General features: G+C 36.8%; 1 protein-coding gene across 3 annotated transcripts in view; it reads right to left on the reverse strand.

The window, feature by feature from the left end:
- a1cf (apobec1 complementation factor) overlaps positions 1–4,155 on the reverse strand; it is a 27,111-nt gene extending 22,956 nt beyond the window's left edge. For all 3 annotated transcript variants that reach the window (XM_074619084.1, XM_074619083.1, XM_074619085.1), the window contains exon 1: positions 4,038–4,155. The gene's annotated coding sequence lies outside the window, so the exon portion shown is untranslated. The remainder of the gene's footprint in view (positions 1–4,037) is intronic.
- Positions 4,156–10,920: the final 6,765 nt, after the last annotated feature.

Genomic DNA, 10,920 nt, shown 5'->3' on the forward strand with positions numbered 1-10,920 from the left:
CCCTTAAAATAATGTTTAGAAATAAATGTAGTTCAATTATTTATTTTGGACTTGAAATACATTTCTTATAATATTTCTGTGAGTAGTTCTTTTACTACAGTAAAATCATAAATGCAGTACTTTTACTAGTAATGTAGTATAATGTGGTAGTACTTCCAGCAGAGTTAATATAATATTTAATGTATTTATATAAAGACAGTTATAATATAATATTTAATGTATTTATATAAAGACAGACTGTTAATATAATATTTAATGTATTTATATAAAGACAGTCTGTTAATATAATATTTAATGTATTTATATAAAGACAGTTATACTATAATATTTAATATATTTATATAAAGACACTGTTAATATAATATTTAATGTATTTATATAAAGACAGTTATAATATAATATTTAATGTATGTATATAAAGACAGTTATAATATAATATTTAATGTATGTATATAAAGACAGTTATAATATAATATTTAATGTATTTATATAAAGACAGTTATAATATAATATTTAATGTATTTATATAAAGACAGTTATACTATAATATTTAATGTATGTATATAAAGACAGTTATAATATAATATTTAATGTATTTATATAAAGACAGTTATACTATAATATTTAATGTATTTATATAAAGACAGTTATAATATAATATTTAATGTATTTATATAAAGACAGTTATACTATAATATTTAATGTATGTATATAAAGACAGTTATAATATAATATTTAATGTATTTATATAAAGACAGTTATAATATAATATTTAATGTGTGTATATAAAGACAGTCTGTTAATATAATATTTAATATATTTATATAAAGACAGTTATAATATAATATTTAATGTATGTATATAAAGACAGTTATAATATAATATTTAATGTATTTATATAAAGACAGTTATAATATAATATTTAATGTGTGTATATAAAGACAGTCTGTTAATATAATATTTAATATATTTATATAAAGACAGTTATAATATAATATTTAATGTATGTATATAAAGACAGTTATAATATAATATTTAATGTATTTATATAAAGACAGTTATAATATAATATTTAATGTATTTATATAAAGACAGTTATACTATAATATTTAATGTATGTATATAAAGACAGTTATAATATAATATTTAATGTATTTATATAAAGACAGTTATACTATAATATTTAATGTATGTATATAAAGACAGTTATAATATAATATTTAATGTATTTATATAAAGACAGTTATACTATAATATTTAATGTATGTATATAAAGACAGTTATAATATAATATTTAATGTATTTATATAAAGACAGTTATAATATAATATTTAATGTGTGTATATAAAGACAGTTATAATATAATATTTAATGTATTTATATAAAGACAGTTATACTATAATATTTAATGTATGTATATAAAGACAGTTATAATATAATATTTAATGTATTTATATAAAGACAGTTATAATATAATATTTAATGTATGTATATAAAGACAGTTATAATATAATATTTAATGTATTTATATAAAGACAGTTATAATATAATATTTAATGTGTGTATATAAAGACAGTTATACTATAATATTTAATGTATGTATATAAAGACAGTTATAATATAATATTTAATGTATTTATATAAAGACAGTTATACTATAATATTTAATGTATGTATATAAAGACAGTTATAATATAATATTTAATGTATTTATATAAAGACAGTTATAATATAATATTTAATGTGTGTATATAAAGACAGTCTGTTAATATAATATTTAATATATTTATATAAAGACAGTTATACTATAATATTTAATGTATGTATATAAAGAGTCTGTTAATATATTTAATATATTTATATAAAGACACTGTTAATATAATATTTAATGTATGTATATAAAGACAGTTATAATATAATATTTAATGTATTTATATAAAGACAGTTATAATATAATATTTAATGTATGTATATAAAGAGTCTGTTAATATATTTAATATATTTATATAAAGACACTGTTAATATAATATTTAATGTATGTATATAAAGACAGTTATAATATAATATTTAATGTATTTATATAAAGACAGTTATAATATAATATTTAATGTATGTATATAAAGAGTCTGTTAATATATTTAATATATTTATATAAAGACACTGTTAATATAATATTTAATGTATTTATATAAAGACAGTTATAATATAATATTTAATGTATGTATATAAAGACAGTTATACTATAATATTTAATGTATTTATATAAAGACAGTTATACTATAATATTTAATGTATTTATATAAAGACAGTTATAATATAATATTTAATGTATTTATATAAAGACAGTTATACTATAATATTTAATGTATTTATATAAAGACAGTTATAATATAATATTTAATGTATGTATATAAAGAGTCTGTTAATATATTTAATATATTTATATAAAGACACTGTTAATATAATATTTAATGTATTTATATAAAGACAGTTATAATATAATATTTAATGTATGTATATAAAGACAGTTATACTATAATATTTAATGTATTTATATAAAGACAGTTATACTATAATATTTAATGTATTTATATAAAGACAGTTATAATATAATATTTAATGTATTTATATAAAGACAGTTATACTATAATATTTAATGTATTTATATAAAGACAGTTATAATATAATATTTAATGTATTTATATAAAGACAGTTATAATATAATATTTAATGTATTTATATAAAGACAGTTATACTATAATATTTAATGTATTTATATAAAGACAGTTATACTATAATATTTAATGTATTTATATAAAGACAGTTATAATATAATATTTAATATATTTATATAAAGACAGTTATAATATAATATTTAATGTATGTATATAAAGACAGTCTGTTAATATAATATTTAATATATTTATATAAAGACAGTTATAATATAATATTTAATGTATGTATATAAAGAGTCTGTTAATATATTTAATATATTTATATAAAGACAGTTATAATATAATATTTAATATATTTATATAAAGACAGTCTGTTAATATAATATTTAATATATTTATATAAAGACAGTTATAATATATTTAATATATTTATATAAAGACAGTTATAATATAATATTTAATATATTTATATAAAGACAGTCTGTTAATATAATATTTAATATATTTATATAAAGACAGTTATAATATAATATTTAATGTATGTATATAAAGACAGTCTGTTAATATATTTAATATATTTATATAAAGACAGTTATAATATAATATTTAATGTATGTATATAAAGACAGTTATAATATAATATTTAATGTATTTATATAAAGACAGTCTGTTAATATAATATTTAATGTATGTATATAAAGACAGACTGTTAATATAATATTAATGTGTGTATATAAAGACAGTCTGTTAATATAATATTTAATATATTTATATAAAGACAGTCTGTTAATATAATATTTAATGTATGTATATAAAGACAGACAGTTATAATATAATATTTAATGTATTTATATAAAGACAGACTGTTAATATAATATTTAATGTATGTATATAAAGACAGACTGTTAATATAATATTTAATGTATGTATATAAAGACAGACTGTTAATATAATATTTAATGTATGTATATAAAGACAGTTATAATATAATATTTAATGTATGTATATAAAGACAGACTGTTAATATAATATTATATATATTTATATAAAGACAGTTATAATATAATATTTAATGTATTATATAAAGACAGACTGTTAATATAATATTTAATGTATTATATAAAGACAGTCTGTAATAAGACATGTTGATGCTGCTCGGCCTGTTTGCTCAGTTAGTGCTCAGTTAGCCACGTTTAGTTTCTAATGGCTGCTGGTCATCAGAGAAGAAGAAGAAGAAGTGGTCGAACGACACCGACTCTACATCCTCTCTCTCGTTCTCTCTCTTTCTGTTTATAGATTTTAATAATATATAATATATAATATATAATAAGTTTTCTTCTGATGAAAAACAGAAAAACTCACCTGAGCAATTTCAGAGATCACCTCCTCCGATCAGAGCCGTGTCATTCTGAGGCCCTGAGAGTCTGTGTGTGTGTGTGTGTGTGTGTGTGTGTGTGTGTGTGTGTGTGTGTGTGTGTGTGTGTGTGTGTGTGTGTGTGTGTGTGTGTGTGTGTGTGTGTGTGTGTGTGTGTGTGTGATCACATCATATCAAACTCCAAAGGTTCACTGTCCTGGTGTTAGCTTTACGAGCCGGCCAACGTTAATGTTTAACCCACTGCTATCTGTGGACACACACACACACACACACACACACACACACACACACACACACACACACACACACACACACACACACACACACACACACACACACACACACACGTAACACACACACACCACCAGCAGGACGGTGTGTGTGTGTGTGTTACGTGTGTGTGTGTGTGTGTGTTGCAGGAGGCCTTTGACCGACAGTCACTATCTGTAGTCTCTTCACCTACTAACACACACACACACGCACACACACACACACACACACACACACACACACACACACACACACACACACAGGGAGAACATGGCAGCTGTTAAACTCTAAGAGTAAAATAACATTTAATGCTCCTCTGACTGTCTGTCTGTCTGTCTGTCTGTCTGACTGTCTGACTGTCTGTCTGACTGTCTGTCTGTCTGACTGTCTGACTGTCTGTCTGACTGTCTGTCTGTCTGACTGTCTGTCTGTCTGACTGTCTGACTGTCTGTCTGACTGTCTGTCTGTCTGACTGTCTGACTGTCTGTCTGTCTGTCTGTCTGTCTGACTGTCTGACTGTCTGTCTGACTGTCTGTCTGACTGTCTGTCTGACTGTCTGTCTGTCTGTCTGTCTGTCTGACTGACTGTCTGACTGTCTGTCTGACTGTCTGTCTGACTGTCTGTCTGTCTGTCTGACTGTCTGACTGTCTGACTGACTGTCTGACTGACTGTCTGTCTGTCTGACTGTCTGTCTGACTGTCTGTCTGACTGTCTGTCTGACTGTCTGTCTGTCTGACTGTCTGTCTGTCTGTCTGACTGTCTGACTGTCTGTCTGTCTGACTGTCTGTCTGACTGTCTGTCTGACTGTCTGTCTGTCTGTCTGTCTGACTGTCTGTCTGTCTGACTGTCTGACTGTCTGACTGACTGTCTGACTGACTGTCTGTCTGTCTGACTGTCTGTCTGTCTGACTGTCTGTCTGACTGTCTGTCTGTCTGTCTGACTGTCTGTCTGTCTGACTGTCTGACTGTCTGACTGACTGTCTGACTGACTGTCTGTCTGACTGTCTGTCTGACTGACTGTCTGTCTGACTGTCTGACTGACTGTCTGACTGACTGTCTGACTGAATGTCTGACTGACTGTCTGACTGACTGTCTGTCTGACTGTCTGTCTGACTGACTGTCTGTCTGACTGTCTGACTGACTGTCTGACTGACTGTCTGACTGACTGTCTGTCTGACTGTCTGTCTGACTGACTGTCTGTCTGACTGTCTGACTGACTGTCTGACTGACTGTCTGACTGAATGTCTGACTGACTGTCTGACTGACTGTCTGTCTGTCTGACTGTCTGTCTGACTGACTGTCTGTCTGACTGTCTGACTGACTGTCTGACTGACTGTCTGACTGACTGTCTGTCTGACTGTCTGTCTGTCTGTCTGACTGTCTGTCTGTCTGACTGTCTGACTGTCTGACTGACTGTCTGACTGACTGTCTGTCTGACTGTCTGTCTGTCTGTCTGACTGTCTGTCTGTCTGACTGTCTGACTGTCTGTCTGTCTGTCTGTCTGACTGTCTGTCTGTCTGACTGTCTGACTGACTGTCTGACTGACTGTCTGTCTGACTGACTGTCTGTCTGACTGACTGTCTGTCTGTCTGACTGTCTGACTGACTGTCTGACTGACTGGATCACAGGTTAGAGAGTCTCTGATCGTTTATCACTACACTTCCCAGCATGCTTTGCTTCTGCATGAAAATCCCAAGTTCTTTTAGAAAGTCAGTCATGTGATGTTGTGATTAGAACCAAAGAACGTATATCGATAAGAAGTTAAAGTCCATAGTTGGCTGTTGGACTGAACGTTATGATTTGACGCTATATAAAAATAAATTGACTTGACTTTCACTTCTTAGAGATATACGTTCTTTGTAGTTGCTTTGCGTCTCGTTGTAGTTGTTTTGAATCTTTGTAGTTGCTTTGCGTCTCGTTGTAGTTGTTTTGAATCTTTGTAGTTGCTTTGCGTCTCGTTGTAGTTGTTTTGAATCTTTGTAGTTGCTTTGCGTCTCATTGTAGTTGTTTTGAATCTTTGTAGTTGCTTTGCGTCTCGTTGTAGTTGTTTTGAATCTTTGTAGTTGCTTTGCGTCTCGTTGTAGTTGTTTTTAATCTTTGTAGTTGCTTTGCGTCTTGTTGTAGTTGTTTTGTGTCTCTTTGTAGTTGCTTTGCGTCTTGTTGTAGTTGTTTTGTGTCTCTTTGTAGTTGCTTTGCGTCTCGTTGTAGTTGTTTTGTGTCTCTTTGTAGTTGCTTTGCGTCTCGTTGTAGTTGTTTTGTGTCTCTTTGTAGTTGCTTTGCGTCTCGTTGTAGTTGTTTTGTGTCTCTTTGTAGTTGTAGAGAGGAACAGTCTCTCTCAGACTTTTATTCTGAAAGGAATCAGTCACTTTGTCTCTTTTTCCTCTTTTCAAGATTTTATTGATATTTCTGGAGAAACTTTGATTTCATCCTGTCGGTCTCTGTCCGGACACTCACCGGGACCGGAGCGGACCGGAGAGGACCGGGGAGGACCGGGGAGGACCGGGGAGGACCGGAGAGGACCGGGGAGGACCGGGGAGGACCGGGGAGGACCGGGGAGGACCGGAGAGGACCGGAGAGGACCGGGGAGGACCGGAGAGGACCGGAGAGGACCGGGGAGGACAGGAGGAGGACCGGAGGAGGACCGGAGGAGGACAGGATGAGGACCGGAGGAGGACCGGAGAGGACCGGGGAGGACCGGGGAGGACCGGGGAGGACCGGAGAGGACCGGAGAGGACCGGGGAGGACCGGAGAGGACCGGGGGAGGACCGGAGAGGACCGGGGGAGGACCGGAGAGGACCGGAGAGGACCGGAGAGGACCGGGGAGGACCGGGGAGGACCGGAGAGGACAGGAGGAGGACCGGGGGAGGACCGGAGGAGGACAGGAGGAGGACCGGGGGAGGACCGGAGAGGACAGGAGGAGGACCGGGGGAGGACCGGAGAGGACCGGAGAGGACCGGGGGAGGACCGGAGAGGACCGGGGGAGGACCGGAGAGGACCGGAGAGGACCGGGGGAGGACCGGAGAGGACCGGGGGAGGACCGGGGAGGACAGGAGGAGGACCGGAGGAGGACCGGGGGAGGACCGGGGGAGGACCGGAGGAGGACAGGAGGAGAGGACCGGAGGAGGACCGGGGGAGGACCGGGGGAGGACCGGAGAGGACCGGGGGAGGACCGGAGAGGACCGGGGGAGGACCGGAGAGGACCGGGGAGGACCGGAGAGGACCGGAGAGGACCGGGGAGGACAGGAGGAGGACCGGAGGAGGACCGGAGGAGGACAGGATGAGGACCGGAGGAGGACCGGAGGAGGACAGGAGGAGGACAGGAGGAGGACCGGAGGAGGACCGGGGGAGGACCGGGGGAGGACCGGAGGAGGACCGGAGGAGGACAGGAGGAGGACCGGAGGAGGACCGGAGGAGGACCGGAGGAGGACCGGAGGAGGACCGGAGGAGGACCGGGGGAGGAGGTGACACACCTGAGACCTTCAGTCTGTTTTTAAATGTTTAAATGTTTAAATGTTTAAATGTTAAACTGTAGCTGAGGAGCTGCAGTGTGATGATGATGATGATGATGATAATGATGGTGGTGATGATGATGGTGATGATGGTGGTGATGATGGTGGTGATGGTGATGATGGTGATGATGGTGATGATGATGGTGGCGATGGTGATGATGGTGGTGATGATGATGATGGTGGTGATGATGATGATGGTGGTGATGATGATGGTGGTGATGATGATGGTGGTGATGATGGTGATGATGGTGATGATGATGGTGGTGATGATGATGGTGATGATGATGATGGTGGTGATGATGGTGATGATGGTGATGATGTCGGTCAGCCAGCAGGAGGCAGCAGAACAGAGCTCTAGTAGATTTATACTTTCTGCTCCTCATGATGAAGATCACCAGTTTAATGTTGAATGAATTAAATAGATAATAATAATAATAATAATAATAATGATAATATTATTTATAATAATAATAATCATAATAATCATAATAATAATAATACAGTATGAACGGCTGGTTATCAAAGCTGTTTAGGTGATTTGAGTCTCTTTATGGTCTGCTGCGTCTCCGTCATCGTTTTGCATCTCGTTCTCATCTTTCTCTTTGTAGTTTTGTGTTTCTTTGTAGTTGTTTTGTGTTTCTTTTTTGTCCTTTCGCGTCCCTCTGTCTTTCTTCTGCATCTCCTTATTGTCACTTTGCGTCTCTTTGTAGTATTAAATGTGTCTTTGTAGTATTTGCAGTGACACAGTAAATCATGTGAAGCCTTTAGAGGACAGATGTTGGGGACGTTGTAGAGGACAGATGTTGGGGACGTTGTAGAGGACAGATGTTGGGGACGTTGTAGAGGACAGATGTTGGGGACGTTGTAGAGGACAGATGTTGGGGACGTTGTAGATGACAGATGTTGGGGACGTTGTAGAGGACAGATGTTGGGGACCTTGTAGAGGACAGATGTTGGGGACGTTGTAGAGGACAGATGTTGGGGACCTTGTAGAGGACAGATGTTGGGGACGTTGTAGAGGACAGATGTTGGGGACCTTGTAGAGGACAGATGTTGGGGACGTTGTAGAGGACAGATGTTGGGGACCTTGTAGAGGACAGATGTTGGGGACGTTGTAGAGGACAGATGTTGGGGACGTTGTAGAGGACAGATGTTGGGGACCTTGTAGAGGACAGATGTTGGGGACCTTGTAGAGGACAGATGTTGGGGACGTTGTAGAGGACAGATGTTGGGGACCTTGTAGAGGACAGATGTTGGGGACATTGTAGAGGACAGATCTTGGGGACATTGTAGAGGACAGATGTTGGGGACGTTGTAGAGGACAGATGTTGGGGACGTTGTAGAGGACAGATCTTGGGGACATTGTAGAGGACAGATGTTGGGGACGTTGTAGAGGACAGATGTTGGGGACCTTGTAGAGGACAGATGTTGGGGACGTTGTAGAGGACAGATCTTGGGGACCTTGTAGAGGACAGATGTTGGGGACCTTGTAGAGGACAGATGTTGGGGACGTTGTAGAGGACAGATCTTGGGGACATTGTGCAGTGGTTGATTGTTTCTTCACTCAGATTTATAAAAAGATTCATATTTTATTTTATATTTTATCGAAAATAAAATAACTTTAAACTTTAAACCAGAATGAAGAAAGAAAATCAGTTTCTGTAGTTTTCTAGTAAAATATTGAACGTTGATGCTCCAATAATAAAATATAAAATAAAATAAAATAAAATAATAAAAATAAAAATAAAGAAGAAAGAAATAAAGAAATGAAATGAGGAGGAGAAAGAAGAATAAGAGGAGGAAGAGTTGTTGTTGAGGCAGACCAACTTTTGGACGCACCAGCAGAGTCTCAGTCCGTGTCTGTTTCTCTCCTCCGGTAAACCTCCCGCTGCTCCGGTAAACCTCCCGCTGCTCCGGTAAACCTCCCGCTGCTCCGCGTTCAACTCGTTAAACTAATGAAGGAGGTGAAACCGGAGCCGGTCGGCAGCTCCTCTTCCTCCTCTTCCTCCCGGGACTCCCGGTTCATCACCGTCTTTAGATGATCTCCGTTCAGTTCTCCGGTTCTCTCCTCGTCTCCTCGCTGCTCTGCGGGTTTCCTCAGACACGTTTTATTCTACTTTCTCTCCTTCAGACCGGAGCTTCTACCGGAGGACCGGAGCTTCTACCGGAGGACCGGAGGACCGGAGGATGTTCTCTCCGTTTCATTCCGGAATTCAGATGTTTCTTCTGTTTTCTGCCTCCTGGATGTTTCTACTTTAATCCTCTTTAAGGAATAAAAACACAAAACTGATGTTCTACTTCTGTTTGGAGGAATTTAAACCGGAATATAATAAATATAATTATTAAATATATATAATATATATATATGTATATACCGGTTCTTCACCGACCTGGTTCGAGATTTATATTTAATATCTCACAACTCAATTTTACTTTACTTTACTTTGTTTTATCCACTTTGCTTTGAAATGACTTCTCAGAGAACCACCTGTTCTCTGGGGTTCCTGAGGAGAACCTGCTGATCCTGGAGGTGAACGGTTCCTCATCGTCTCCGTGTTCTCTGGAGTTCTGGAGGAGAACCTGCTGATCCTGGAGGTGAACGGTTCCTCATCGTCTCCGTGTTCTCTGGAGTTCTGGAGGAGAACCTGCTGATCCTGGAGGTGAACGGTTCCTCATCGTCTCCGTGTTCTCTGGAGTTCTGGAGGAGAACCTGCTGATCCTGGAGGTGAACGGTTCCTCATCGTCTCCGTGTTCTCTGGAGTTCTGGAGGAGAACCTGCTGATCCTGGAGGTGAACGGTTCCTCATCGTCTCCGTGTTCTCTGGAGTTCTGGAGGAGAACCTGCTGATCCTGGAGGTGAACGGTTCCTCATCGTCTCCGTGTTCTCTGGAGTTCTGGAGGAGAACCTGCTGATCCTGGAGGTGAACGGTTCCTCATCGTCTCCGTGTTCTCTGGAGTTCTGGAGGAGAACCTGCTGATCCTGGAGGTGAACGGTTCCTCATCGTCTCCGTGTTCTCTGGAGTTCCTGAGGAGAACCTGCTGATCCTGGAGGTGATCGGTTCCTCATCGTCTCCGGTTCTCCACTTTGTTTCA

The sequence above is a fragment of the Sebastes fasciatus genome, chromosome 20 (assembly GCF_043250625.1).
Source record: "Sebastes fasciatus isolate fSebFas1 chromosome 20, fSebFas1.pri, whole genome shotgun sequence".
Classification (NCBI taxonomy): Eukaryota; Metazoa; Chordata; class Actinopteri; order Perciformes; family Sebastidae; genus Sebastes; species Sebastes fasciatus.